This window comes from Pogona vitticeps, chromosome 1 (assembly GCF_051106095.1).
Source record: "Pogona vitticeps strain Pit_001003342236 chromosome 1, PviZW2.1, whole genome shotgun sequence".
NCBI lineage: Eukaryota > Metazoa > Chordata > Lepidosauria > Squamata > Agamidae > Pogona > Pogona vitticeps.
This window is the reverse complement of record NC_135783.1, coordinates 140,320,143-140,335,730: the sequence shown is the minus strand read 5'-3', so window position 1 is coordinate 140,335,730 and position 15,588 is coordinate 140,320,143. Positions and strand designations below refer to the sequence as shown.

The following is a 15,588-nucleotide window of genomic DNA, read 5'->3' as shown; positions in this document are numbered from 1 at the left end:
GGGTTTGGGGTAAAGGGAAAAAAATCTGTGTCTTCCCCACAAAAACCTACAGAAATGTTTCCAACCCACTTGACAAACAAGTGTGTCCCCCAGTTTCTCAGTGCAAATGAACTGCCACGACAATCTCTTATCAAACAGCAACAGTGATGATTAAATCCCGCAGCAGTTACGACTTTTGAAAGTGCCAGTTCCAAAAAGTAGCTTTCCTAAGCTCTTGTGCAGAAGCTTTATAGGGACAGTTTGAACAGAATGAATGTGTTCAAGTAATGGTTAGAGGATTTCTTTTTTTAAAAAAAGATAGGAAACCAACTCCTATAAAAAGAAACAATATTTTGTAAAGGGACAGCTATCATCGGAAAGCACATTTCTAGACTGTGGAAGCTTGCAGGAGTGGGGTTTTGTGGGTTTTCGCCATTCATTGTTCTTCAGTTAGGCTGAGTGATTATTGTCCCTGGGGAGTGGCAAACAGTACTCCCCAGGAACCAAGGAGCCAAATCCGAGATACAGCTCTGATCATGGATGGCTCCAAAGAACTGGAGAACGCTGCATTTAGAACTGCAGTCGTCCCACGGTTGGATTGGGTCTTCTTCAACTACAGCTTCCAGAAACCCTGCCCATCACTCCTCGGGCTGAAGGCTTTTGGGTTGCCCGAGGTTAGGAACCAATGCAGTCATGGGTTGTTTACATGAAATTTGCTCTTGACATACAAAAAAGCTTAAATAAATCAAGTGATTTTATTGTTCTATAAATTTTGCCTACCTACCTTGGCAAAAAAGCAAGACAAAAATTCTATAAATGATATATCTATATGATGTAGTACTATTACAGTGAGATCAGGGGATGGAGCCAGCACAGTAGAGTGACAAACAACAATGTAGTCCTTAATTCAAGACTTAACGTAAGGTATGGACTCCCTTGATAAGGAAATTGTTAGCCCAGTTTGGAAATCTTCAGGACTCAGCCAATCCTGAGGCTGCTGCTGCTGCCATGGGAACCCAACCCCTTTTCTCCTTGGTCTTTGTGACCTCACAGGGGCCCCACCTCTCTGTTGGCAGATAAAAGGGGCTTGCTGGGCAGGGCAGGAGACCAGAAGGGAGGCTAGTGGCCAGAGGGCAGTCCAGCACAGAGAGCAGCAGTGGCTGCAGGGGACCCAGCCCTTCTGCCCAAGGCAAGTTCTCTCCCGAAAGCAGATGAACTTGCTAAGTGGGCCTGCGAGTTAACAGCTCGAGGCTGGCGGAGATCCGTGACTTGAAGCTGTCTGATGTCAGCGATGGACCGAGGGGAAGTCAGTGGACATTGGCAGAGAGAAGCTGGTGGAATCTCCCTGTGGAAGCTGGCTGAGGTCACAAGGCGGAGGCCGGCAGAAGTTGGCGGATGGAGCTGGTGGTAGACCTTAGCCTCCTAAAACCAGCTGGCGGAAACTTGGTGGATATCCGTGGATGGAAGCCTGGGCATGCGTGTGGATGGCTGGTGAAGTGAAGGTGTGTGTTTGTGTTGGGATGGTGGTGTGGTGTGTGTGTGTGTGTGTGTGTGTGTGTGTGTGTGTGTGTGTGTGTGTGTGTGTGTGTGTGTGTGTGTGTGTGTGTGTGTGTGTGTGTGAATTGCTGTGTGAATTGCTGTGTGAATGGGCTGGCTGGCGTTCCGTGGGGATGTCACCAGGGCGTGAGTGTGACTCAAGCATTCGGGAGCTGGCGGAGGCTAGCTTCAGAAGTGGAGTGGAAGAGATGAATGGATGGATATTCCTGGTGGAGGCCAGTGGATGTTGGCAGGCGGAATTTCAGGATGAAGTTGCTAGAACATTGGTCGGTGGATATGCCTGGGTTGAAGCCAGTTGACGGCTATGGACGAGCTCGTCCCTTAGTTCTTTTTTTCTCTCTCTTTCTCTTACAGGGCCCGAAGCTTCCTCTTCCCCAGAGAGATGTGAGAGACCAGAAGGCAGGCATACTGCTGGAGCTGAACCAGGCCGTTGACTCTGCTGAGGATACCAATTTAGTCTCTTTTCTAAAACCAATACATACATTTTATTATTACGGTTTCTCTTCAGACCGCATAAATTTTTCGCCTTTTACTAAAACCAATAAAAGAATGCTTCCAGAATGAAGTGTCTTGTTTGTCAGGGGCTGTCACGGGATTATCTTCCCCATCCCCTCAGTATATCTAGGGCCCAATGCCTGGGGTGGGTCTTTGTGAAGTCATGGTGTGGGGCCTTGTCATGTCACAGGAACTGGGAACATATTTCTCCATGCATGTGTGAGGGAGTGAGCTAGGCATTGTGGGTTTCCTGTCTGAGCTCCGAAGCAAGTATATTATGTGCCATATTGGACAGACACAGGAAGCCAGTGAGCCCTGGTGCCATTCGGAGAGGGTTGGAGTTGGGTACCCAAACACTATGGCCACCCCATAACAATAAACGAGACTCGCTCCACCACTGCTCCTCACATTGGTTTGCCTGGCCTGGAGATTCAAGGGAGCCTAGCCATTTGCTGGCACAGCAGCTCATTCTCTGAGACCTGGCAAGCCTCATCTTCTTCATCAACACAATGAGCACTCCATGGACAGCTCCTTGCAGAGTACAAGTGGGGAGAAAATATGCCACTTCAAAGAAGCTTCCAGTCCAACCTCTCACAACAGTGCCACAACCGAGGAAATGGAGATGGGCAATGATTTGGAGATGAGCGTACATTAAAATTCATGTGGATCCATGCCATGGATGGATGGCAAAAATACATTGGGACTGCACAATCTGCTGCTTGAGGGCAGTGGCTGCCTCTGAGCGCCTAGTGCAGTGATGGTGAACCTTTTTAAAGCCCGAGTGCCCAAACTGCAACACAAAATCAACTTATTTCTTTCAAAGCGCCAATACTGCCAAAAAAAAAAAAAAAAACACCAAATGCTGAGATTTTAGTTTAGAAAAAACTACTGCTCCTGCACTGCAAGGGTTACATGCTTATTCCCCCCCCCCCCCATGGGCAGTATTAACAAATAAATACTTACTGGTCCTCCACTCCCCCATTGGGTTAGACCAGTCATGGTCACCATTGCACCCCTCCACTGGACCACTGCACTTGCAGCGGTGAGTGCCAAAATCCGGGATCGGAGGACAGATAAGTATTTCTCTACGGCGACTTACGCTTGTGTGTCCACAGAGAGGGTTCTGTGTGCCAGCTATGGCACGCGTGCCATAGGTTCACCATTGCTGACCTAGTGGTGTTTCAGATGTCTATGAATGCAAGCCTTGATTTCTCTCAGTTTGAGAGAGAGCCAGAGTTCTGTTCTTTCATTTTCATTGGGGCCGAAGGCACTGAATTTGCTGCCGACTTACTAGACACACAGAGAAGCTTCCTGTAATCTTGCTTTGATGGGCAAAAGCCTGACCTGGGCTAAGATTTGCATGTGGTGTTATCATTCACAAGACCTCTTTCGAGTGTACCATTCATAACTGTTATACTGAGCATACATCTTTCCATGACTGTTGTTTGCAGTGGTACGAAAGGATTGATCCAGAAGCACACTCTGGGGGCGGTGGGGGGAGGCAGTCCTGTGCCTGCTTACCCAGCAGTATGTTCCATTCAGCTCAGTTGGATGCTGAGGGGACATGTTTAGGTTTGCAAATGTCTAGCTACAAAGCAAGTTCTTACAGCAAATGGGTCAATGTGAATTTACCTAAAATATAGGGCCCCAGGAACAAGACAGTTGGGCCACCTGCCTGCAACTCCAGCTGTAATACAGGCATGCAAAGCAGAGCCACTGGTATTAATTTGTTCTCCAGACTCTTATTAATAATGGGTAGGCTTTTCCTTACTTTCCTCTCCACTCAGATGTCGTGATTCTTTTTTCCTCCTCCCGGACTGCCAACGTCAAACATCCATTCCCTTGTTTGTTTCTCCACACAACCCAGGTTCACTTTTGGGTGTGACATTTATTTTCAACCCTTTCCCACTGCCACCAGAGGAGATCTTCCTCACTCTATCAAATAGGACTCTTCAATCAGTGTTATTCCATTAAACAATGTTTATTAAAGTGTTCACAAGTAAATCATGTAAAGTAAATCATGGATGGTCTTATTTTATTCATTCAATCAACTGTGCTTTTATAACATTTATATTTGCTTAGATAGAATCATTTTAATCAAGGTATTTATTCATTTCTTTTCTCATTCCCTATCTCTCTATTACTCTTCACTAACACAAGGCTGGTCCTAACAGCCTAAACTGCTTTTCTCTAACACCAGTCCCTAACTCATCCCTACTTCTTCCCTAACTGCTTCAAACTCAGACTAACTGAAAACCTCTCTAACTGTCATCCATTCTCTTATATATCCCTAGTTCCGCCTTTTCAGTACAGCCATTGGCTCTTGAATCAGGGTTCCATTGTGATGGACAGGAGTGGTTCCTGACCTGTCCGTCAAAGCCAACAATTACCCTTTCTCTTTTCTCTTTCATTTCTCTCCCACCCCACTTTTTCCCCTTGCGGGTCTATGCTGGAGCTAATTCAGATTTTCACTCTGCTCACTCGTCTCCCACCAGGCCGCAAGGTGTTTTCTCTTTTTCAACATTTGTAAGATTTCTGTTGTAGTCATGTCCAGGATGATGGTCTCTACTCATCTGAGGATGATCAAGGGACTGGAAACCAAGCTCTATGAGGAAATGCTGAAAGAGCTGGAGATGTTTAGCCTTGAGAAAAGAGGACTGAAAGCCAATATGATAGCACTTTTCCAATACTTGAAAGGCAGTTGTATTGAGGAGAGGCAGGATCTGTTCTCACTCATCCCAGACTGAAGGACACATGATAAAAGGCCCAGATTACAGGAAGCGGGATTTAGGCTGAATACAGAGAAAAACGTCTTAACTGTTAAAGCTGTATGACATTGGAAGCAGTTATCTTGGCAGGTGGTGAGGCATTCAAGAGAAAATTGATCAACCTTGTGTCAGATCTGCTTTGACTTGGATTACGTACAGCATTGAGCAGGGGGTTGGACTCCATGGCCTTGTACGCTCCTTCCAACTCAATTATTTTATGATACTTTGATTCTATGAATTCCACAATCACATGTTTTGCAATGACAGGAAGTACAGCATTATTAATGTTTTATTCTAGATGTGTTAACACTAGAATTTCAGCTCCTTAAGAACATAATGCATAAGAAGAGCCGTGCTGGATCAGGCCAAAGGCCCATCTAATCCAAGCTCCCTGTATCTCCTGATATCATCCCTGCACTTGGTATTTGGAGGTACTGTACCTCCCTTTTAAGGCTGGAGATTATACAGTGGTGCCTCACAAGATGATTTTAATTCATCTTGTGAAACCCAGTTCCCTGTTGGAATGCATTGAAATCCATTTAATGTGTTCCAATTGGGGGGGGGGGGAATCACTGTACAAAAATTGTCCATAGAAATCATCATCTTGCAAAACACAATTCCCCATACCATAATATCCCCTCACCTGCACTGGTTTCAGGAACTCAATGGGTCTCCGATAGCTTTCCCTCTCCAGTGACAAATAAAGAGGATAAAAGGAGTCAAAGCTGCTCCCTGGTTTGTGATAACAATGATTTCTTTTGCCCTGTTCCTTTATCATTGGGAAGAAAAAGAGGAAGCTTGCAATATAAGATATCACCAAAACTTACTTCATTTGTACTAAATCCTAATAAGAAGAGAGATGAAAAAGAATAAAAAAAAAAACAGGAAAATAACAAGTTCAATTTCACATTAGCATAAATTATGCAGCTGAGTTTCCCACATTTGAGGAAATCATAAGGATCAGCATACCTAAAGTGCAATAGATGAGCCTCACCCTGGGAAAACCACTTTTATGACATGGTATTTCCCCTGCAAGGTATGAGTTGGAATGGCCCTTGCATCTCCTACCCCCTTCTGTCCCCTGACCCCACAAGACATGGTGACCCCCTGGCTGCACCCCCCACTCAGTACAGGACTGCACAGCCCCAGTCCTGCCAGAGGCCAAGAGAGCTCCTCAGTGTTCTGGGGTGCCTGTGGGATTCCCATCAGGGGCTAAGTGTTCCTCCCACAATTCTCTTGTGCTCAGGTATTAGCATAAAGTAGCTAGGTGTTCTGCCCACAATTAGCATATGGTATTAGCATATGCTAATACCTGTGCACAAGAGGATTGTGGGAGGAACATTTAGCCCCTTATGGGGGTGCTGCAGGGCACCTCAAAACACTGAGGAGCTTTCTTGGCCTCTGGTAGGACTGGGGATGTGCAGCCCTATACTGAGTGGGAGGTGCAGCCAGGGGTCACCATGACTTGGAGGGTTAGGGGACAGAATGGGGTAGGAGGTGCAAGGGCCATTTAAATTCATACCTTGTAGATATGAGATTGTTAACCTCCAGTTTGCAATTCAGCACCAGTCTGTGATCTGGGCCATCAAAAGAGGCCTCTCTCTGTGCATGTACTCCCCTGCCCATGCACACATATGCCAGCATTGGTGTGGGTGCTCTCTCATCCTTTCATGGGGCCAAGCTTCTTTGTTGCTGTGGCCATGGCTCAAGCCTCTTGCTGGCCCCATGGTCTCCTCAGCAGGTTGGGTTGGGAGGCTTTCCCCACGGGCCCAGGAGCGACACCAAAGAAGCCAGCCTGTGAATCTTTGTGAGGAAGCCCTTTGGCCTCCCTTCACCCTTCACACCAGTGGGGGAAGGCTCGTTAGGGCTGCCTCTGGGACAGGGCGGGCTGGAAGGTTGCAGCTTCCTGAGGTGGGAAATCGGTGGGGGTTTACTTGGAAGTAAAAGGCTCTTGAGGCCTTTTCGGCCTCTTCTCGGGGCAGTGCCTTGCCCCACCACCCTTCTCTCCCCTTTCACTTCCACATTTGCACCTTCTGTTTATTTCCCCCTCATCTGTGTCTCCCCCTCTCCCTTTCCTGCCTTTTCTCCTTCTTACCCTTGACTTCCTCCCCCTTTTTTTCCTTTCTTGCAGGCACCCCCCCCAGTCTTCCCCCTCTTCATTTCCTTCTTCTGCCTTATTTCCCCCTTACTAGGCGAGAGAGAAGCGCTTCTTTACTTTGGAGGGTTTACTTTGCTAGTTCCCCTTCAGCATTCCTCGCTTCTCCCCTCCCTTGCCTGCTAAGAGATTTTTTTAAAAAGACTAAAAGAACTAGGAAAGGGATTCTGGATTGTGGATTCCTCTTGATCAAATGGAAGGAACTGAAGGTATGGGGGGGTTCAGGAACCTTTTCTGTTACCATAGTGATCAAAATCAAGATGGGGGGGTGTTCAGCAAGTGTGTTTCCTTCTGCTGAAATGGTTGGTTTTGTTGCCTTCAAACCACATCCTTTCTTAAAAGTTGGAAAGTCTATGCATGTCTGTCTGTCTACCTGCCTGCCTACCTACAAAGTAGCTGTCTGTCTGTTTCTCTGTCTACCTGTGTGTATACATATGCATTTGTATATGTACATTTGTATATATTTGCCTCGTGTGTGGGGGGGGTTATCTTATATGAATACCTGAGTGATCCTTACAGCTGAGTTGGGGGAGAGTGGGGCCTTGGAGGTTGTAAACTAGTCTGGTTCCCCCATATGTCTCTGTGCTATTCCCTCCATTATAGCTGCTTGGAACTCCCTAGTGTTTTTTTTTCTTTTTCTTTTTTTGGCAGCCATAAAATGCAATTTAATCCCTTGTCTTCAGTGCCTTCCCAAACCTTCTCAGGGGAATACAGAAGGTAATGAATCGCCCTTTCTCCCCAGTATTCTTTTCTATGAGACTGATCTGTCCCAGGTAGTACTTATAATTAAGCAATGTATGAGGTATCAAAGAGATAGGATTTTTTGTTTTTGCGTGTGTTGTTCTTTTGCTGAAGCTGACAGATTACACAGCTAGTGCTGTTATGTATATGCATAGGGGGCATCCTGGACAATAACCTTGAGAAATTTCTCATCCTCCTTTTGTATTCTTGTACTGATGCCAACATTGTGTTCTTAATGTATGTTTTGGGGGAAAAAAACTGGAATGGAGAGGCAAACATTGAGTTCTGTTTTCAAAAGGCGTTTTAGAATCTTATGTATCTAAATTTAGCAATCAGCTGCATAGTACTTGACATCCAACAAAGTTCCTCTCTTTGTTGTTGTTTAGTTGTTTACTTGTGTCGGACTCTTTGTGACCCCATAGACCAGAGCACACCAGGCCCTCCTGTCTTCCACTGCCTCCCGGAGTTGGGTCAAATTCATGTTGGTAGCTTCAATGACACTGTCCAACCATCTCATCCTGTCATCCCCTTCTCCTCTTGCCTTCACACTTTCCCAACATCAGGGTCTTTTCCAGGGAGTCTTCTCTGCTCATGAGATGGCCAAGGTATTGAAGCCTTAGCTTCAGGATCTGTCCTTCCAGGGAGCACTCGGGGTTGATTTCCTTCAGAATGGATAGGTTTGTTCTCCTTGCAGTCCAGGGGACTCTCAAGAGTCTCCTCCAGCACCACAATTCAAAAGCATCAATTCTTCGGGGGTCATCCTTCTTTATGGTCCAGCTCTCACTTCCATACATTGCTACAGAAAAAACCACAGCTTTGACTATGTGGACCTTTGTCAGAAAGGTGATGTCTCTGCTTTTTAAGATGCTGTCTAGGTTTGTCATCAATTTCTTCCCAGGAAGCAGGCGTCTTTTAATTTCATGGCTGCTGTCACCATCTGCAGTGCTCATAGAGCCCAAGAAAGTAAACTCTGTCACCGCCTCCTTATCTTCCCCTTCTCTTTGCCAGGTGGTGATAGGACCAGTGGCTATGATCTTAGTTGTTTTTTTTTTTTTTGATGTTGAGCTTCAGACCATTTTTTGCGCTCTCCTCTTTCACCCTCATTAAGAGGTTCTTTAATTCCTCCTCACTTACTGCCATCAGAGCAGTATCATCTGCATATCTGAGGTTGATATTTCTTCCAGTATGTCCATTTCTTCTCATTACATTTAATCTTAATTCTAGCTTGGGATTCCTCCAGTCCGGCCTTTCACATGATGTATTCCGCATAGAAGTTCAATAAGCAGGGGGACAATATACAACCTTGTCATACTCCTTTCCCATTTTTGAACCAATCAGTTGTTCCATATCCAGTTCTAGCTGTTGCTTCCTGTCCCACATATAGGTTTCTCAGGAGATAGATAAGGTGGTCAGGCACTCCCATTTCTTTAAGAACTTGCCATAGTTTGCTGTGGTCCACACAGCCAAAGTCTTTTGTGTAATCAATGAAGCAGAAGTAGATGTTTTTCTGGAACTCTCTGGCTTTCTCCATAATCCAGCGCATGTTAGCAATTTGGTCTCTAGTTCCTCTGCCCCTTCAAAATCCAGCTTGTACTTCTGGGAGTTTTTGGTCCACATACTGCTGAAGCCTACCTTGTAGGATTTTGAGCATAACCTTGCTAGTGTGTGAAATGAGTGCAGTTGTCTGGTAGTTGGAACATTCTTTGGCACTTGCCTTTTTTGGGATTGGGATGTAGACTGATCTTTTCCAATCCCCTGGCCACTGCTGAATTTTCCAAAATTGCTGGCATATTGAGTGTAGCACCTTAATAGTGTCATCTTTTAAGATTTTAAATAGTTCGTCTCGAATGGCATCACCTCCACTGGCCTTGTTCTTAGCCATCCTTTCTAAGGCCCACTTGACTTCGCTCTCCAGGATGTCTGGCTCAGGGTCACCAACCACACTATCTGGGTTGTCCGGGACATCCAGATCTTTTTGGTATAATTCCTCTGTGTATTCTTGCCACCTCTTCTTGATGTCTTCTGCTTATGTAAGGTCCCTACCATTTTTATCCATCTTTGCACAAAAAGTTCCTTTAATAGCTCCAATTTTCTTGAACAGATCTCTGGTTTTCCCCTTTCTATTATTTTCTTCTATATCTTTGCATTGTTCATTTAAGAAGGCTCTCTTGTCTCTCCTTGCTATTCTTTGGAAGTCTGCATTCCATTTTCTGTAACTTTCCCTATCTCCCTTGCATTTTGTTCCCTTTCTCTTCTCTGCTTTTTGTAGGGCCTTGTTGGACAGCAACTTTGCTTTCTTGCATTTCCGTTTCTTTGGGATGATTTTTGTTGCTGTCTCCTGTACAGTGTTACTAGCCTCCATCCATATTCTTCATGTACTCTGTCCACCAAGTCTAGTTCCTTAAATCTGTCCATCACTTCCACTGTGTATGTAAAAGACTGTAGAAAATAAACTTGAATTTTGATCCTTCAGATTGGAAATGTGTGGGCACTTTTTGTGAAAGACTCTTGCTGTGGGACAAATGGTTTTAAAACTTTGAGAAGAGGAACATCTGATACTGGGGAAAAACATATTCTCCCTCTACAGCAGAGGTCATCATTCCCAAGGTGTTGGTGGGTGGGTTTAAAAGGTGCTTGGTTTGGTTTAAAATGTGTTTTGTTTAAAAGTTGCTTGGTTTAAAATGTGTTGTTGTAAAATGTGTGGGTTTAGCATGTGTGGGTTTAAAATGTGTTTTAGACCCCAAACTCTCTCTCCCTTTTATTGTCTTCTCTGTGTGTTGTCTCTCTTTTTGTGCTTAAAAGCACAACCTTTGTCTCAGGGGTCTGTGTGCCGCAGTTATGACCTTCTTTCTTTCCTCTTTTCCCCATGGTTCCCTCCCTCCCTCCTTTCCTGCCCTTTTTTTAACCTAAGTCATCTTAGATTAAAAAATATCCTCCTAGTAGTGGTACCCGCCACACGGATGCGCCCCTACGCCCCCCCCCTTCACTGACACTGGTCCTTGGAAGAATGGTCTTCAACAAAACCGGTCCCTGGCATTAAAAAAGTTGGGGATCACTGTTGTAGGGGAAATGCCATTGTTGCCCCTACCCTCATGCCCCTTTGCTTGACCTTCAAGCCTCAGAGCACACCAAGGTAAACAAACCTTGCTGTTTTACATTTGTTGTCACCAGGTGATCTCTAAATCACCGTTACTTCAGAAAGATTCAGGTCCACACTTCAAGTCCTTTTAAATAAGCTTTAGTTTATTGATTACAGAGATTCATAAATATCTTCAGTAGCTAATCACTTCTAAATTTCCCAAACTACCCACTCTGTTATTCTGTCTGGCTTTTCTCTCCTGCCAGACTCTTACATTTCTCTAACTGACTCTATCTAACTTAATCTGCTGACTCCGCCTCTTATAGCATCTCTCTTGGCTCTGCCTCACAGCAATATGAATATTTATAAACTATTACATAATAAAACAAGAACCATAGATCTAATAAATGGAGAACGCTACAGCCATGTTGTAAAGATAGTTTTCGCAGGGAGAGGCTCATCCATTGCACTTTGCATGTGCTGTTGACCCCTGTGATTTCCCCAAATGTGGGGAACTCAACTACATAATTTGTGTTAATGGGGGTATTATGTCTGTGATTTCTCTGTTTTTTTTAATAATCTCTTTACCATTTGTTTCCTGGCTATTTTCACCATCCTCTACCATTAAATTTGCAGCCATAGCCCCATTGGTGATGCTTTGCAAGATGGTTCCCCCCCCAATTGGAACACATTAAATACATAAGACCTACATTTTTATCCCAAAAAAGTAGGTCTTATGTAATTAATGTGTTCCAATTTGGGGGGGGGGGAACCATCTTGCGAAACAGGGTCCAAAAAACTTTTGCAAGGCAAGGACCCAAACATTGTCCAGCAAAAATTGCCATATTGCCTGTAGGAACAATCGTTTTGTGAAGCACAACATTGCTCAAATAAAGTCATTGTCTATCCACTTCATTCATCTTCTGCATAATTTTATAGTGTATTCCTCTTCTTGTGTCAGCAGGTGTGTGAGTTCAGCTGGCTGTGACTTCATTTCAGAATTTTGATAAGGAAGCAATTTGTACAGGTATGCATAACACACTATGTATGAACAAATGTTGACACGGGGGTGATTTTGGAACTAGAAAACAGAGTTTCTGAATCAGAAAGCACAGTCGGAAACCCATATCTGCGGGGGATTGGTTACAAGCCCCCACGTATGGTGAAAACTGTGGATAATAGTGAACACTATAATAATATCTAGCATGGTAAAATAGCAAAATCCAAGAATATGTATTTTCACCTATATCATCAGAACTGGCCAACCAAGGGAGCCAGAGACCATGCTATGAATTCTTCAACAATAACAATACCTAGTATGGTCTCAGGCTCCCTGTAGTGGCCAGTTTGGGTAAATACATTGTGAAGATACCTATTTCTGTTTTTTTTTCCTTTTTCTTTTAATCGTTTTCAAAATTTCAGACTACGGATAAGTGAAACTGTGGATACTGATCCAGCGGATACAGGGGTCCTACTGTCTGTCTAGCCTGAGACAAACGGATGTCTACCTAACTGTCTGCAGTACTTTTCCAGCAATGTGCTCAATGCTGAAAGGGAGACAGAAAGGAAGCACTTTCTATTTATAAACTTTAATTGGAATCCTATTGGCACTTGCATAAGATATAACTTGCCATGGCTACCTGCAGCTGATTGATGAAGTGCTGGAGTACATCCTGAATGCACAAATCAGGCACATGACCAGATATGTGACCCAGACACTCCTTGGCACCTTTCAATTAGCCAGGACATGTTACTCAAACCTTATGCAAAAACCAGTATGCAAGCACCTACGTATAATAGGTGCCAGGCACCCATAACCAAAGGCCACCTAAGACTAATAATGATGGCACCAGCAATGGAGACTATGACTTAGTTCAGAGGCTGGCAGCAAGTCTATCATGCAGGAAGTTGCAGGTTTAATCCCTGACAGCCACGCTTCAAAGGGTGCTGGAAAATAATTTACAGAAACAAATACGCCACTAAAAACAGTAAACAAAAGTAACACCAAAACGCATTCAAAGCAATAAGGCACAACAGTCTATTTGAGATCCCAACCCAGGGAGCCAGTCCATAAGGGAAAGCTTGCCTGAAGAGGAACATCTTTGCTGGCTTGTGGAAGGACACCAAATATGGGGCAAATCTACCTTCTAGTGGGAAGGAGTTCTAAAGGCTGGGAGAGTCTTTGAAACACAGCTGCATCTTTGATAGTGCAGGGAAGGTGTTAAAATACTGGTATGTGTTTCAAACACTTAGGTTTTTTTTTCTTAATGGGCTCCTTATAACAGCTTTTTCATGGCAAGTGCAATAAAAAAATGTTGAAAAAGAGGCAAAAACACACACAAAAACCCAAAAGGGTCATCGGCTGCATTGTGTGACTGTGCCCATCCTTATTCATTTATTACTTTCATTTCCCCCCATAGCTGAGGGCTTAGGAAAATTCCTTTTGGTGCAAATTTTGGAATACAGTGGTGCCCCGCATAACGACGATAATCCGTTCTGGAAAAAGCATCGCTATACAGATTTGTCGCTATGCGGAACAAAAAAGCCCATAAGAATGCATTAAAACACATTTCATGTGTTCCTATGGGCAAAAAACTCACAGTTATGCGAAAATCCTCCATACGGCCACCATTTTCATTGCCCGGTAAGCGAAAAATGGGCACAAAAACACAGCGGGTGGCCATTTTTTTACCCAGTGGCCATTTTGGAACCACCGATCAGCTGTTCTTAAAACATTGCTATGCGAAAATCAGTAAGCGAAACAGCTTACCGATCATCGCAAAGCGATGTTTTACCATTTAAAACATCGCAATGCGATCACAAAAAAAAACATTGCTATGCGGATTCGTCGTTAAACAATGCACTCGTTAAGCGAGGCACCACTGTATAACTTTTGGGAGCACCAGCCTAGAATCCGGTCACAAGGCCAACATGGGAAGATTTAACAATCAGAGGGATTGGTGACAGGGGATACATACAAAATGCAAGCTTTTGTTGGTGAATCACATCATCAGAGGGACTGTTGACACCATCTTCAGGACTTAGCCAATTCCAAGGGTGCTGCTGCCGCTGCCTTGGGAACCCAACCCCACTGCCCTGGGTCTTTGTGACCTCACAGGGGCCCCACCTCTCTGCTGGCAGATAAAAGGGGCTTGCTGGGCAGGGCAGGAGACCAGAAGGGAGGCCAGTGGCCAGAGGGCAGCCCAGCAGAGAGAGTGGCAGTGGCTGCAGGGGACCCAGCCCTTCTGCCCAAGGCAAGTTCTCTCGCAAAAGCAGAGGAACTTGCTAAGTGGGCTTGTGAATTAACAGCTTGAGGCTGGTGGAGATCCGTGGCTTGAAGCTGGCTGATGTCAGCGATGGACCAGGGGGAAGTCGGTGGACATTGGCAGACAAGCTGGTGGAAATTCCCTCCCTCCGCAAGGCGGAGACCGGCAGAGGTTGGTGGATGAAGCTGGTGGTGGACCTTAGCCTCCTGAAACCAGCTGATGGAAGCTTGGTGGATATCGGTGGATGGAAGCCCGGGCGTGTGTGTGAATGGCTGGTGGAGTGTAGGTGTGTGTTTGTGTTGGGAGGTGGCTGGTGTGTGTGTGAATGGGATGGCTGGCATCCCGTGGAGATGTTGCTGGGGTGTGAGTGTGACCCAAGCATTCTGGAGCTGGCGGAGGCTGGCTTCAGAAGCAGAGTGGAAGAGATGAACAGGTGGATATTCCTGGTGGAAGCCAGTGGATGTTGGCAGGCGGAAGTTCGGGATGAAGTTTGCCAGAACATTGGTCGGGGGATACGCCTGGGTTGAAGCCGGTTGGATGAGCTTTCCCCTTAGTTGTTTTTCTCTCTGTCTTTCTCTTGCAGGGCCCAAAGCTTCCTCTTCCCCAGGGGGATGTGAGGGACCAGAAGGTAGGCGTCCTGCTGGAGCCGAACCAGGCCTTTGTCTCTGCTGAGGATACCCATTTAGCCTCAAAACCAATAAAAGAACTTTTCCAGAATGGTTTTGAAGTGTTGTTTGTCAGGGGCTGTCACAGGATTATCTTCCCCATCCCCTCAGTATATCTGGGGTCCAATGCCTGGGGCAGGTCTTTGTGAATTCATGGTGTGGAGCCTTGTGATGTCACAGGAACTGGGAACATAATATTTCTCCATGCATGTGTGAGGGAGTGAGCTAGGCATTGTGGGTTCCCTCCCTGAGCTCCTAAGCAAGTATATTGTGTGTGGTGTTGGACAGACGCAGGAAGCCAGTGAGCCCTGGTGCCATTCGGAGAGGGTTGGAGTTGGGTACCCAAATACTATGGCCACCCTGTAACAATAAACAAGACTCGCTCCTTCCCTTCCACCACTGCTCCTCACATTGGTTTGCCTGGCCTGGAGATTCAGGGGAGCCCAGCCATTTCCTGGCACAGTAGGTCATTCTTTGAGACCTGGCAAGCCTCATCTTCTTCATCAATACCATGAGCACTTCATGGACAGCTCCTTGCAGAGTACAAGTAGGGAGAAAATATGCCACTTCAAAGAAGCTTAGTCCAACCTCTCACAACAGTGCCACAACCAAGGAAATGGAGATGGGCAATGATTTGGAGATGAGCGTACAGTACACTTAAATTCATGTGGATCCATGCCATTAATAGATGGCAAAAATACACTGGTACTGCACAATCTGCTGCTTCAGGGCAGTGGCTGCCTCTGAGCGCCTGTGTTTTTCAGTGTTATTATTTGAACATCATTGGTGTCCAGTGTTGTTCAATTCTAAAGTTCTCCTTTCATTATTTGGTTGATTTTAATTCGATTCAAGCAGCAGGAATGCTTTTTTTTACAGGGAAAGA

General features: G+C 45.3%; 1 long non-coding RNA gene and 1 other non-coding gene across 3 annotated transcripts; one reads left to right on the top strand and one right to left on the bottom strand.

Moving 5' to 3' along the window:
• Positions 1-5,681: 5,681 nt before the first annotated feature.
• On the bottom strand, positions 5,682-5,843 carry LOC144586166 (U1 spliceosomal RNA). Its single transcript, XR_013540925.1, has one exon. It is a non-coding gene; the product is annotated as a U1 spliceosomal RNA (small nuclear RNA).
• Positions 5,844-6,999: 1,156 nt separating this feature from the next.
• On the top strand, positions 7,000-14,757 carry LOC140707639 (uncharacterized). Of its 2 annotated transcripts, none has more exons than XR_012087803.2 (3): positions 7,000-7,163; positions 11,739-11,801; positions 14,624-14,757. It is a non-coding gene; the product is annotated as an uncharacterized LOC140707639 (long non-coding RNA). The 2 variants fall into 2 exon arrangements; XR_013542677.1 differs by having other exon boundaries at positions 11,736-11,801.
• Positions 14,758-15,588: the final 831 nt, after the last annotated feature.